The sequence below is a fragment of the Aegilops tauschii genome, chromosome 4 (assembly GCF_002575655.3).
Source record: "Aegilops tauschii subsp. strangulata cultivar AL8/78 chromosome 4, Aet v6.0, whole genome shotgun sequence".
Lineage (NCBI taxonomy): Eukaryota > Viridiplantae > Streptophyta > Magnoliopsida > Poales > Poaceae > Aegilops > Aegilops tauschii.
Genome location: NC_053038.3, coordinates 424,144,662 through 424,160,324, shown reverse-complemented (window position 1 = coordinate 424,160,324; position 15,663 = coordinate 424,144,662). Strand labels below are relative to the sequence as shown.

Below are 15,663 nucleotides of genomic sequence, written 5' to 3'. Positions count from 1 at the left end.
GCTTTTCGAAGGTTGAGGTAAATGATTTCTGAAGGTTTCTTGGTTATGTGTTGAAGGATGGATACAGCTGGATCTAGGTATTGTTAGTTTGGGTGAGATATATTGCGTCCCCTGTATCCCCAACACCAGATTGCATAACCAGAAAGTTTTGGGAGTTTATAAGTGGGAATTCAAGTATCTCGTAGGATATCTTTCCAACACACACATGATATGATATGGGATCTATCATATGTTTGTTTCCGGCTTATTTCCTAAGTCAATCCTTTGTTTTGTTTTGGTTTGTGGTATTCGAGTTGCTTCAAAGTCAAGTGTTGATTCCATACCTTTCCTAAGCGGTGTTCTCATACTTCTATGTGAATACCAATCCTTCTTGATCATCGAGATCGTCATGCAAATTCTTTTCCAACCGACGTGCTCTTTTTCAAGTGGATCCGATCATTTCAACATTCGCGAGATAAATTCTCAGTTCTTTGCAACGGTGTTTGCTTCATCCGTCCCAAGTTGTATTTGTTTTCCCGCCCTCCCACCCTCTTTCTACAAGGACTCAGATTTCTTAATCATGTATCCATCTTTGGTAATCAGAGCCATCCCCGACTTAGGAGCCCCCTGCTTGATCGAATCGCTGATGTTGTTGAGTCTAGAAAAAAATGTTTTGAGTCTTAGGATTATATATATCGGAGAGTAGGATTCTTTTTACTCCTCTGCCCCTTCGTCGCTCTGGTGAGGCCTCCTGACGTAGATGTTTTGACTTTCCTCTCCTCAAATTTCACTAAAAAAAATTTAGGATCACGCGGGTATCTTGGAATCGTTTCGATGGTTTTGTGACGAGAACATTGTTCTTGGTGCCTCCTGACATTTAGGGGTTGTGGCAGTGTCCCGGGGAGTTGAGCTCCGAGGTGTTGTCATCACAATTTTATCGTTGCAGTTCTGGAATACCTGAGTTTTTTTTCGCCGACATCGAAAATCTCTTTTATGCAGTTGTTGGTGAGATCACCTCGACGCCACCAGTACTGGGGCGGGAGTTCGGGAGTATTGCCATAACTCGTATAACAGATGCTTTTCGAAGGTTGAGGTAAATGATTTCCGAAGGTTTCTTGGTTATGTGTTGAAGGATGGATACAGCTGGATCTAGGTATTCTTAGTTTGGGTGAGATATATTGCGTCCCCTGTATCCCCAACACCAGATTGCATAACCAGAAAGTTTCGGGAGTTTATAAGTGGGAATTCAAGTATCTCATAGGATATCTTTCCAACACACACATGATACGATATGGGATCTATCATATGTTTGTTTCCGGCTTATTTCCTAAGCCAATCCTTTGTTTTGTTTTGGTTTGTGGTATTCGAGTTGCTTCGAAGTCAAGTGTTGATTCCATACCTTTCCTAAGCGGTGTTCTCATACTTCTATGTGAATACCAATCCTTCTTGATCATCGAGATCGTCATGCAAATTCTTTTCCAACCGACGTGCTCTTTTTCAAGTGGATCCGATCATTTCAACATTCGCGAGATAAATTCTCAGTTCTTTGCAACGGTGTTTGCTTCATCCGTCCCAAGTTGTCTTTGTTTTCCCGCCCTCCCACCCTCTTTCTTCAAGGACTCAGATTTCTTAATCATGTATCCACCTTATGGATGTGAAGTTTCTCCATTCTTTTCCATCAATGTTCTTATCTGGTGATTCTCAGGAAGATGCTCAGGAAGCTTCAAGGTTATCATTCTTCATTCTCGTATTCTTTTCCGGTGGATTCAATTGAAGCTTTTAGTGTTGATTATAGCCCTTTCCTCCTTTCAAATGCTTTCTCATGCCGGTATATCTCTTAATCATTCCCCGCTTGCTATTCAATTGTTCCGGAGTGTCTCAATAATTTTGGTGGTATTTCTCGTCGTCATTCTCGGATGTTGAAGACCGAAGAAGAGTTTTCCTCTAAAGCATTCCTCTAAATCATATCCGTTCTCTTAAAGTTTCATGGATCTAACTTCTTGTCATCCTCATAATTGTTCTCGATTGTGAGAATTCTTCTCATACCCATCCGGAGCATTTCATGAGTTGTTTTCATTTCTTGATCATCCAAAGGCCATCATTTCAGAAGATTTCTTCGTTCTAAGTTTTCAGCTTCGTTCTCCAATTATTCTAAATTGATGTCTCTTCGTTCATATCCATATTCTCCTGGTGCATCGTTCAAGTATCCTCTAGTCAGCTCGTGATCTATTCGTTCTCATGTATCTAAATTCCCTCAAGTATCAACGTCGTTTTCTAATTCCTCCCGGTGATTCGTTCTCTTTTCTTCATTCATTTTCAATTCTTACGGTGGTTCGTTCAAGATTCCTTTTCCTATGTCCTCATATTAATGTATTCGTTGTTTCAATCCTACCGGTGGTTCGTTGAAGACCTTCCCAAGTTGAGCAATATCTCTTTTCAATCCTTTCTACGAGAATAAGTAGTATGACAAATCCGTTGCTTGTCATCAATTTATATTGGTGAAGGATACGCATAACATAATTCTTGTTCTTGTTTCATCCAAGTGATTAATTCCTTCTTCCGGAGTTCCAAGTTTTTCCGCATTATCTCGTCGCGAAGCTCCATCTAAATCATCGCAAGGCTTCGCCTTGTGTTTTCAACTTCTCTTCCTTTTATCATCATTTTATTACCGGAGTTCTTCATGGAGGCTCTACATGGTGGTTCGTCAAGGATTCTTTTCATTCTTCAATTGTTCTTCAAGATTTTTCTCGGAGTTAAGATCCGTCAAGCTATACTCTAAAATAAACATGGTGCTCAACACATGTTTGTCTTGAGGAGTTCAAGCATTCTTCATCTCGCATTCCGAAGTGCAATTCTTTCTACCTTATCTTTTCAGGTGGTGCTATGTCATTCTGGATAATTTCCCTTCGGGTTCATGATTCACAAAGTTTTCAAGAGTGACATATTTAAATCCATCATTTTATCTTCGTTCAAGAGATCTTTTCAACCAATCAATCTTTTTGTTGGAGTTATCTTGGGTTATATTTCACCTAAAGCTTGCCCTAAGGATTTTGCTATTTATGGTGCTAATAAATGACCCAAGTTCTTCATTTATCCTCTTGGTGAAATAAATTTCTCGTCTCCTTGTTCATATCCATCCAATCTATTGTTTTCGTTAGTGGCAGGATTTAACCTCATAATTTTGAGAAGTTTTCCATAAGCCCACTACAAGCTTGTTCGTTTCGTTGTTGGTTTTCCAACTACTCCGTTCTTACCTCCATGGAAGGGTATTTTCCAAGCGCATTTGTGGTAGAAGTTGGCATTTTCTTCTCCATTCTGTTATTCCAATGATCTATCTTCTATTCTTTCTTCCGGAGGCATTATGATGTTGCTCTCTTCACCCATCATCTCTAATTGTGAGGATCGTGTTTTTTTCATGCTTATCCATTTAACCGGAGTGTCGTGCCCTCTTTTCAAGTTCTTCTCATCTTATCAAGTCATGCGTCTCTTTTCAACCAGAGTGCTGCCCGAATTCTTTATTCTTATTCCTTGTCCAGCTAATTTTAACCGGAGTGGCTTCAAAATCTACCTTGTCCCCTAAGCTCTTGGTTCTCATCATATTCCTTGTTCCTCTTGTCCAACGGACCGTTTGCAATCTTGGTCATCTCCGTTGTTTTGTTTCTTTCAATTTGTTCAACCTCTCAAGGTTCGTGGTTTCACTCATTTGTCGAAGAAGCAACTTAGTTTTACCTCTTCTCTTCCTCTTTCGTTTCTCTCCGGTGCCATCCTAGATCTTGGGACGAGATCCTCTTATAGTGGTGGAGTGTTGTAACACCCCGGATGTAACTTTCCATAATTATAACTCCAACTCTTGCCATTTCCGGCTATGTGATATGTTATTTCCTTCGTGGTTGGGTTTTTGTCTTTCGTTTTGAATTTTGTTCATTTCATACATTTCATCTCATGTCATCATGCAACCCTTTTTAAAAACTCAGATAAATAAATTGTATGGATCTTCGGTCCATTTAAATTGAGGGAAATGCACATGGTGATTTCTCTTTAGAACATATAAAAGTCTCCCAATATTATTAGGGAGCTATATTAAAATATTCCATTAACTTTGGAATCACCATAACACACCTGCAGTTTAAGTTACATGCATTTTCTATCTCAATTCCTTGCCTCAAACTTTGTCAACAATTCTTATCTCTTTTATTGAGGCTCCTCAAGTCTCAATATTTTTGGCCACTCCTAAACCTTGTCCTAGTTCAAACCATTTGAATATAATTCAAATGAGTTTGAATTTTGATCTTGCATTTGTGCCACTTCTATTTTTCCTGGATCAAGCGCATTTTTATAAGTCCGGAAAAATAATCCCCATGCGCAAAATCTTTCCCTAACCCTCTCTTTCTTTTCCTCTCTCTATTTCTTTTCTGCTAGAAAATTAGAGGGAGAGAGACGAGAGCCAGCCCAGCCGTCCTCTTAGGCCCGACCAACTAAGCCGGCCCATTAGCCCAGCCAGCCCACCTAAACCTATAACCCTAGCCTCAACACGATCCATCTCCTCCTCCTCCTCATTCCCACGCGCGCCGCCATCCCTCTCTCGCTCATGCCCGATCCGCTCTCCCCATCGTCCTCCTCCTGCGCTGCGACACGCAGAGAGGAGCAGAGCCCCGCGCCGTCCTCCGCCCGATGGTGTGCCCGCGAGTTCCCCTCCACCGCAGCGCCATCTTGCCTCCTCCTCCTGCGCCCAGGCCGACCCTCCTTCGCCCGGACCTGGTCTGGATCGGCTGCCCGTGACCTCCTCCGCCTTCGATCCGGATGCTCGCCACTGCCTCCTCCCTCCGCCAAGCGCCGCCGCCGCCAGATGCCTCACGGCGTCGACTTGTTGCCAGCGCCCTGCGTCCTCTGCTTCATCCAGGACGAGGCGCCCTGCTCGCCCGCACCTTGCCTCCACGCCGTCCTCGTCGCCCTCCTTGCCTTGCTTCGGCCCCTCTTCTGCATGACCCGTAGGACCCCGCTGCCTCCCGCATCTCCTCGTCGCACGCTGCGACCACCAGGAGCTCCGCCGCGCCTCGAGCCTCCTCTGCTCGAGCTCCTCCTCCTGGCACCCCCGATGGCACTGCTGCCATCTCTGATGCTTTGTGCCATTGGCCGCTTGCTTGCCTTGGGCCCCGGTGCAGCCTCCCCGTGTACCTGCGGTCACCGCTGACCTCCTGAAGATCAGGACCCGAGACCCGGGCGCTCCGCTGCTAGTTCCGTGGACGTCAAGTACATCTATGATGACCCTGGATGTCTACGACCGTGTACCACTACCGTCGCAAGATGACCGTGTACCACTACCGTCGCAAGATGCGAGATCGGCAAGTCCAAAGACCCCAAGTACAACGACACCGATGACTTGAACATCTTCGAACATGTACAACTACTGTTGCCAAGACCAGACCAACAAGTACCCCGACAACGTGTGTACCTCTACCATCGACCCCGTGGACGTCAAGTTCCTCACCGAGACCCCGATCCTCTACGGAGTGTGTACGACTACGAAATGTGAACCACTACCATCGCCGTGTGCCACTACTTCCACGACGACAGTCCCGAGAACGTCTACTTCCTCTACATCGCACCGACGTGTTCTGCCCCGAATGCACGCTTCAAAGGTATAACCAACGAGACGATCACCCGTGGATCGAATGCTTTGTTGTATGAGATGCTCGCGTTTGCACCGTGTCCCAGTTGTCGCTTGTGCGTTCCTTGTTTCCATGCCACCGACATGTGGGACACCCGGTAATCGGGATCACCCCACCATCTTTTGCATGTTTCGCACATCCGCACACTTGCTCTTTTGCACCGGTATCTCAATGAGTTATCGGATCATCGGAATGTTGTCGTGGCACCATTTTCGTTGTCGTTGCCGTGGCACCCCTTTCGTTCCACCACGGTAACAAATGCTTCATAACATGCTCATGTCAACGTTTTCATAAAATTGCATAAAACTTGCATATGTCATCCGCATCATGATAAAAACAATTAAAATGTTTAAAATTGTTGTTTGCGTTACATTGCTAAATAACATATGGGGATTTCCGAAATTGTTGTTTGTTGTTTCGGCCCCATTTAAACTTGCCTAGATAGGTAGATTAATTATGTTTCACCTCTTGCCCATGTTTAACAACATTTAATATTGTTGAGTAGCTTAAATGGGAGTGAACTAAATAATCCGAATGTGGTGTTTCGTCAATATGCAACTCGTTGCATATTGAGCTCCACTTGATTTGTAGTATTGTTTGTGCACTTTGCCATGCCATGCCTCATTAAACCGGACATGCATCATATTTGTTTGTGCATCATGCCATGTTTATGTGATGGTTGTTTACCATGTTGTTTGCTTCTTTCCGGTTTGCTTCTCTCGATAGCTTCGGTTTCGTTCCGGAGTTGTGAGGATTCATTCGACTACGTCCGTTGGTCTTCTTCTTGGACTCGTTCTTCTTCCTTGCGGAATCTCAAGCAAGATGACCATACCCTCGAAATCACTTCTATCTTTGCTTGCTAGTTGTTCGCTCTATTGCTATGCCGCGCTACCTACCACTTGCTATATCATGCCTCCCATATTGCCATGTCAAGCCTCTAACCCACCTTTCCCAGCAAACCGTTGTTTGGCTGTGTTACCGCTTTTGCTCAGCCCCTCTTATAGCGTTGCTAGTTGCAGGTGAAGATGAAGTTTGTTCCATGTTGGAACATGGATATGTTGGGATATCACAATATCTCTTATTTAATTAATGCATCTATATACTTGGTAAAGGGTGGAAGGCTCGGCCTTATGCCTGGCGTTTTGTTCCACTCTTGCCGCCCTAGTTTCCGTCATACCGGTGTTATGTTCCTTGATTTTGCGTTCCTTACGCGGTTGGGTGATTTATGGTACCCCCTTGGCAGTTCGCTTTGAATAAATCTCCTCCATCAAGGCCCAACCTTGGTTTTACCATTTGCCTACCTATGCCTTTTTCCCTTGGGTTCTGCAGACTCAAGGGTCATCTTTATTTACCCCCCGGGCCAGTGCTCCTTCGAGTGCTGGTCCAAACCGAGCGATGTCCGGCGCCCCCTGGGCAACCAGGGTCTATGCCAACCCGACGTCTGGCTCATCCGGTGTGCCCTGAGAACGAGATATTTGCAGCTCCTATCGGGATTTGTCGGCACAGCGGGTGGTCTTACTGGTCTTGTTTTACCATTGTCGAAATGTCTTGTAAACCGGGATTCCGAGTCTGATCGGGTCTTCCCGGGAGAAGGAATATCCTTCGTTGACCGTGAGAGCTTATAATGGGCTAAGTTGGGACACCCCTGCAGGGTTTGAACTTTCGAGAGTCGTGCCCGCGGTTATGTGGCAGATGGGAATTTGTTAATATCCGGTTGTAGAGAACTTGACACTTGACTTAATTAAAATACATCAACCACGTGTGTAGCCGTGATGGTCTCTTTTCGGCGGAGTCCGGGAAGTGAACACGGTTCTTGTGTTATGTATGAACGTAAGTAGTTTCAGGATCACTTCTTGATCACTTCTAGCTTCTCGACCGTTGCGTTGCTTCTCTTCTCGCTCTTATTTGCATATGTTAGCCACCATACATGCTAGTGCTTGCTGCAGCTCCACCTCACTACCCTTTCCTACCCATAAGCTTAAATAGTCTTGATCTCGCGGGTGTGAGATTGCTGAGTCCTCGTGACTCATAGATACTTCGAAAACAGTTGCAGGTGTCGACGATACTAGTGCAGGTGATGCAACCGAACTCAATTGGGAGTTCGACGAGGACCTTGGTCGTTACTATGTTTCGTTTCCTGATGATCAGTAGTGGAGCCCAGTTGGGACGATCGGGGATCTAGCATTTGGGGTTGTCTTCTTTTATTTTGGTTCCGTAGTCGGACCTATGTGTGTACTCTGTTTGATGTATGATTTATTTATGTATTGTGTGAAGTGGCGATTGTAAGCCAACTCTTTATCCCATTCTTGTTCATTACATGGGATTGTGTGAAGATGACCCTTCTTGCGACAAAACCATAATGCGGTTATGCCTCTAAGTCGTGCCTCGACACGTGGGAGATATAGCCGCATCGTGGGTGTTATAGTTTGCAAGTGCCCTCAAATGTCCTCACAAACACTCGGGCCAACTCTTCCCAACTGAATATACTACCAGGGGCCCATTGATTCAACCAAGCTCTGGCCGAACCCTCCAACATCAGGGGGAGATGTTTCATGGCTACATCATCATTGCCACCGCCAATCTGCACAGCCACTCGGTAATCCTCCAGCCAAGTGTCAGGCTTCGACTCAGCGGTGAACTTGCTCACTCCCGTTGCCAACCTGAAGTTGGGAGGGATCTCAGCAGCTCTGATGGCTCTGCTGAAGCATTCAGGTCCGGAGACATGTACTCTGCTACCAATCGGACGATCTCTGTCCAGTCCTTCTCTATGTGCTTGGTTTCTGTCGACCAGACCTTGTACAAGAATTGACCTCGCACCAAACCCGGGCTCTCTTAGGTCGACTGGGACCCTTCGCTCATCGCTATACGGGCGCCTATCATCATATTGCCGGGGCATGTACGATCCGCCCCTTGGAGGGGGCGTAGGTAGTCGACGGCGGTCATCACGGCCGAGTCGATGATCATACTGCTCGTGGTTCCGACCCAGGTACTGCTCCTGGCGGTGCCCACGACCTTCACGCCGCAGAGGCAATCTTGGGCTGTGAGCCGACTGGACTGTGTCCGCCACCATGGACCTGCTATGGCTCCTGTTGCGAGACTGAGAAACGGCTGTGTTTTGCTCTCCTGCTGCCCGGAGTAGTGCTCGGATCTGCATCAAACCTCTTCCAGCCTCTGATTGGGACGGCTGAATCGACTCTGCTATATGGGCTGCAGCTGTAAGATTCTAGATCGGAGTGCGGTATACCTGGGGTTCAGGCGGAAACAACTGTCATTGTCATCGACTGGATTCGGGGATCTGTCTTCGAGCGCGTCCGTCGAGTGAATGTTGAAGGTTCTCCAGACGTGCGCGCTCAGCCAAAGTGGCCAGGCGCGCAGCCTCCAAGGCCCGAGCCTCGGAGGTCTCTCCAATGATGGGAGTGTGAAGCGCCTCCACATTGCGATGGTGCAGCTCATCCCTCCGCTGCGAAGTGAGGGCTTCGGGACGATATTCCTCATGACCATGCGACGAGCCGCCATCGCCATCGCCGCCGCCACCGCGACAGAAACCAGGAGGGCTGCATGGCATGTCAACCATCAAAACTTCTGCCGCAGGGTCGCTGCTGTCGCACTCGGACAGAGTCTCGGTGGAACCAGTCGATAGATCGAATAGTCCATAGAGATATTCGTCGGGATTGATTGCCACGACTTGAGGGGTGGCCAACTGACGGGCCACCGCATGCTTTACCCACCGCTGGAGCCGCGATCGACCAGACCGCTTGCAACGGCGAGCGGTGGGGAGCGAAGATGCTGTGGGAGCCGACCGATACTAGGTCGACGTCTGCCGCAGAAGAACGCCGCAGACACATGTGCGAAAGTGCGTCACCCTGCAGACGGGGAGCATCTCGACATCGAGAGGGGCCTCCTGGAGCCAGGCGGAGTCATCGACGATGAACACGAGTGCACCGAGACGGATCTCGCGGCCCTCAGCCAAACCGCCGCCAGAAACCATGATGATGGAGATTGGAGAAATTGCAACCTCACCGGAAGTCGCTAAGACACCTGCCCCACGGTGGGCGCCAACTGTCGTGGTACTAAGTCTGACAGTAAGAGTAGGGGGTACGTATGAGGAGGCAAGATCCTAGCTACGGCAAGGTTGTGCACGCAAGATTTACGAGTTCAGGCCCTTCTCGGAGGAAGTAACAGCCCTACGTCTCGGTGCCCGGAGGCTTGGTCGACTGGATTATGCGTGAGAGTTACAGGGGGTGCGAACCCTTGTACCAGTGGAGGGGGGTGGCTTATATAAAGTGCGCTAGAACCCCAGCAAGCCCATGTTACAAAGTGTTCAATGTACATTAAGGTAGGGCGTTACTGGTAACGCCGGTAATAAAGAGATATAAATGATCTTTAAGGTTACAGAGTGAGTGTCCGACCGTTGCCATCCTGAGTGACGTTAGGTCTTCTATACTCCGAGTGGTTTCTTGTATCGTCGAATGACTTCATATTGGTCGAATGGAATTGGGGTATCTGAGTGAGGTTGAAGGTCGAGTGGATTGCACTCCTCGATGAACTCAGTCGGTTTCTCTTGTGCTTTGAATGTCTTTGAGTCTAGGGCAGTGTCCTTGGGTAGGGCGTCTAGGTCAGGCCTATGACCCTACCCTAGGTACATGTCATCGTCACAAATCCCCTATCTTCTCACCACCACCATTACCATCTACTTCACCATCATCTTCTTCACCACCAAAGGAGAACTGAGTATCGGGTATGGGCACTCCCCTTGGCTTCCGCCAAGCTTGGGGGAGGTGCCCCGGTATCGTATCATCCCACTATCTTTTTGCTTTTATTTATCTTAGTTCAATATTTTGCTTTAGATGAAATAAAGTTTAGTTCGATCCTTTCCTCTTTGAGAGTTTGCTTAGTGATCTATCATTGTAATCGTGTGCAAGTTATATAATAAAGTTTAGTTTGAGTTTTTGCTTTCTTTACTTTCATGTTGCAAATAAAGAAAAGAAATAAGAAAGAAAATGAGAAAGGAAATAAATAAAACAAAGAAAGAAAGAAATAAGATTATATACTAATCCTATGGTAGGTGATAGCACTGAAGGAAATATGCCCTAGAGGCAATAATAAAGTTATTATTTATTACCTTATATCATGATAAATGTTTATTATTCATGATAGAATTGTATTAACCGGAAACATAATACTTGTGTGAATACATAGACAAACAGAGTGTCACTAGTATGCCTCTACTTGACTAGCTCGTTGATCAAAGATGGTTATGTTTCCTAGCCATTGACATGAGTTGTCATTTGATTAACGGATCACATCATTAGGAGAATGATGTGATTGACTTGACCCATTCTGTTAGCTTAGCACACGATCGTTTAGTATTCTGCTATTGCTTTCTTCATGACTTATACATGTTCCTATGACTATGAGATTATGCAACTCCCGTTTACCGGAGGAACACTTTGTGTGCTACCAAACGTCACAACGTAACTGGGTGATTATAACGGTGCTCTACAGGTGTCTCCGAAGGTACTTGTTGGGTTGGCGTATTTCGAGATTAGGATTTGTCACTCCAATTGTCGGAGAGGTATCTCTGGGCCCACTCGGTAATGCACATCACTATAAGCCTTGCAAGCATTACAACTAATGAGTTAGTTGCGGGATGATGTATTACAGAACGAGTAAAGAGACTTGCCGGTAATGAGATTGAACTAGGTATTGAGATACCGACGATCGAATCTCGGGCAAGTAACATACTGTCACATCCCTAGCTTCTCGTATTGCACTAGGCTAGCTTCATGTGTGCATCATGTTTGAATTTTGCAGAAACTTGAAATGGGGATGACAGAACCCCCAGCACCCCCCCTGAAACCAACTAGGGTTTACTAAAATTGGTTTCAATGAACCCAAAATGCCCTTCACAAAATGTTCATCATTTCTGGATTGGGCTAAAACCCCTGGCAAAAATGGTGCACACTTTTCTAGGACATTCTGGATTTTTGAATTAAATCATAAGTATTTGAATTTGGACATTACATTCTATAAAATATTTTAAATGTCCAAATAATCTTGAAAGCATTTGAGGGCTGTTGGAAATAGTTTCAAAAGTGCCCACAATTATTTTCAGGATCTTACAAAATGAATTAGTATTTTTACTAATTCAAAACAGAGAAATAAAATAGAAAACAGAAACAATTAAGTAAGAGAGAGAGAAGGCCACTGGGCCCTCACCTGGACTTACCTGGCGCCCCACCACGGCCCAGGAGCTGGCCCAGCCCACCAGAGCCACCACCGTCTCCCACCTCGCGCCAGAAGGACGCTAGAGGGACGCCGGGAGTGTGGTCGCCGCGCGCGAGGCCACCTCCTGCTTCCGCCGCTTTTGGACGCCTCCACGAGTGCCACGGCACCTCCCCGACCCCCTCTCACTTCTCCCTCGCTCTCTGGACCCCTCCTCCTCCTCTGCTCTCCCTTCCTCTCGTCACCGAACGCACCTGAGAGCGCCGCTCGCCGTAGCCATGACCACCGGCCACCCCTTGTCCCGTGATCGTGCCCAGCAGCTCCGCAATCGAGCACCACATCCCCAAGCCGAAGGAAACGAGCCGGAGGACTTTGCTTCGTCGCCAACGTCCTCGTCTTCACCGCTGGCGCCCGGAGATCGTCTCTGTCGATTTGTCGGTTTCCGTCCGTCCCCGAGGCCGCTGACCCTCTCTACCGCATCGCCGTGAGCTCCTGCTCCTCCCCCCTTTCTCACCCCCTCCGTTCTCGCCCGTTAGCCGCCGCCCCGCGAAACCGAGCTCCGACCATCGCCATGGCCAGCGAGCCCCGCGCTCCCGAGCTCCTCCGCTCGCCCCAGTAGCACCCGCCTGCTAACCATGCTCTCAGGAGCCGAACGCACGCACCAGCTCCTCCTCCCGTGCACCGCAGCGTCGTCCTCACCGACGCCGAACTCCGGCCGCCGCCTTGCTCGCCGCCGGCGCTGCTCCCGGCCACCCCGCTGCCTCCCGTCCGATCCTTTGGATGCGGACGAGCAAGAGCTACTCCCCGGTGCCCTTAGCTCACCAAACCACCACCTGTAGCTCAAATCCTAGCCGAGCCGCCGTCATTTTGGTCGCCGCCGGCAAGGCTCCGGCGACCGATGACGTGGCACCGTCATTAGCGCCTAACTAACCCCCCTAGAGTCACTGACGGTGGGCCCCGCCGAGCTAATTATTTTTAGTTAGGATTTAATAAGCCACATAATTAGCACTGTTACACTGACAGATAGGTCCCACCAGTCAGATTTGACTTTGGTCAATGCTGACGTCACCCTGACGTAGTGCTGACGCAGTAATTTAATTACTGGAATTATTCTTATACAGGAAATTCCAGAAAATACTACAAACTTCAAAAATTCATAGAAATTCAACCATAACTCCAAATGAAACAAATTATATATGAAAAATGATCAGAAAAATCCAATCTATCCATCTGTACTGTTTTCATGCATGTTAGAACAACTTATGGCTGCTGTTTAGGCCAAGTCATATAAATGGCATTTAAACCCTCACATGTGGAGTTTGAATTTGAACCTAGGGTTCAAACCAACTCCATTTAACATGTTGCTAGTTGCATTAGCTTAAAACACAGCATATTGACATGTCATGATCATGCATCATATTGTGCATTGCATTGATTGTATTTCTTCTCTGTTGCCGGTATTAGTCCCCTCTCGGTAGACGATGTTCCGGCGTTGTGATCGTTGACACTAATGAAGACTCAATGCTATCTTCAGAAGTGCCAGGCAAGCAAACCCCCTTGTTCATTCCGATACAACCCCACTCTCTCGCTCCTGCTCTCTTTTACTGCATTAGGACAACAACGATTCATTTGTTACTTGCTGCGGTAGTTGAACCCCTTATCCTCTGCATGACCTGTCATTGCCACAGTAAATAGATGAAACCCACTAGCATGAGTAGGAGTTGTTTGAGCCCTGATGTGCCTACTCATTCATGCTTGTTTGTCATGCCTGCTATTGCTTAGAGTTGTGTCAGGTCTGATTCATCGGGAATGAATTGGAATGTGGTGAACATGTCCTACTGTTGAGAGCTAAGTGTGTGAACACGATTTGGTAAAGGTAGCGGTGAGAGGCCATGTAGGAGTACATGGTGGGTTGTCTCATTGCAGCCGTCCTCAGGAACTGAGTTATGTGTTTGTGATCCATGAACAGTTACTACCACGCATTGGAATGCTTAAGTGCCCCTCTCGACTTATTAATCAACCTGATCTCTGTCCAGGAGTTGCAACTAGTTTCTGGTGTTTGTAGGTAGTGTTAGTAGTCTACCAAGTGGCACCCGGTACAGGTGGGCTTGGGACAGACTAGGCACACGTGGCCTGGTGTACCGAGCGGCACCCGGATGGTGGGCTCGGGAACCCTGCACACATCATTTGGGGCCGTGAGCGACACCCCGGCCGGATCTCCTTGCGGATGGAACCCGAATAGGCGATAAACCTGGACTAGAGACTTGTGTGGTTAGTCAGGTCGTGGCCGACTCCCTCGCCAGGCTTCCGCTTGAAGGTTGCCGAGGTACACGACATGTACATGGTGGTAAGTGGCGAGAGCGTGTGTGACGAAGTACACCCCTGCAGGGTTAATATGATCTATTCGAATAGCCGTGTCCGCGGTAAAGGACTTCTGGGTTGCCTGTACAGTTCATAGACAAGTGAAAGTGGATACTCTAAAATGCGCAAGATAAGCGTGAGTGCTATGGATGGCGTTCTCGTAGGGAGACGGGAGCGGATCCATAGTGGTGTATTGATATGGTGAATATGTGGACTCATGTGCGCCACCTCAAAAGAGTTACTTGCAGTCGTAGTTCAGGATAGCCACCGAGTCAAAGCTGGCTTGCTGCAGTTAAACTCCACCACCCCCTTTGTTGTTACCGATGCATATGTAGATAGTTCTGATGTAAGTCTTGCTGGGTACATTTGTACTCACGTTTGCTTATTTTATGTTTTGCAGAGAGACGCCAGTCTCGCTAGTAGTTCCGTGTGGACTTCGACGTTTAGCTTGATACCTCAGCTACGATCTTGTGCCCTCGGCAGGATCTGGTAGATAGTCAAGCTTCTCAGCCTTTTTCATTTGTAGATGTCTGTACTCAGACATGTTAAGCTTCCGCATGTGCTTTGACTTGTATGCTCTGAATGTTGGGTCATGAGACCCATGTTTGTAATATCTGGCTCTTCGGAGCCTAATGAATAAATACTCTGAGTCATAGAGTCTTGTTGTGATGCCATGTTGTATTTGCACATATCGAGCATATTGTGTGTATGATTGAAATGCTTGGTATGTGTGGGATCCGACAATCTAGTTGTCTATCCTTAGCAGCCTCTCTTATGGGGAAATGTAGTCTAGTGCCTCCTTGAGCCATAGTAGTCCGCTACAGCCCGGTTCACCGGAGTCCTGCTAGCCCAGCACTACTGCTCTGGACACTTGACTGGCCGGCATGTGTTTCATATCGTTCATGTGTCTGTCCCTTCGGGGAAATGTCATGCGGTGACATCCGGAGTCCTGCCTAGCCTGCTACAGCCCGGGTTCCCGGAGTCCTGTTAGCCCAGTGCTACAGCCCGGATTCGCACGCTGCTGACCGACACGTTCGATGTTGATTCATGTATGACTGTCCCCATACGTTAGTGCCGCTTTGGGTTCACGACTAGCCATGTCGGCCCGGGTTCTCGGTCATATGGATGCTAGCGACATTGTCATATACGTGAGCCAAAAGGCGCAAACGGTCCCGGGCCATGGTAAGGCGACACCCGTGGGAGTACCGTGCGTGAGGCTGCAAAGTGATATGAGGTGTTACAGGCTAGATCGGTGTGACTTGGAATCGGGGTCCTGACAGCTTTGGTATCAGAGCCTGACTGCCTGTAGGATTACCAAGCCAAACTGGTCGAAGTTGAGTCTAGAAATGCTTTAGTTATATAAGGGAATTGATTGTGGATGGGAACGTAAGGCTCTTTTTACTCCTTTACCTTATGCCCTTCTGATCTG

General features: G+C 47.5%; 1 long non-coding RNA gene across 1 annotated transcript; it reads left to right on the top strand.

Annotated features, from left to right (window-relative positions):
• The first annotated feature begins 3,391 nt into the window (after nt 1-3,391).
• LOC141021351 (uncharacterized) lies at nt 3,392-14,885 on the top strand. The gene is made up of 2 exons (XR_012182331.1): nt 3,392-5,618; nt 14,635-14,885. It is a non-coding gene; the product is annotated as an uncharacterized lncRNA (long non-coding RNA).
• Nucleotides 14,886-15,663: the final 778 nt, after the last annotated feature.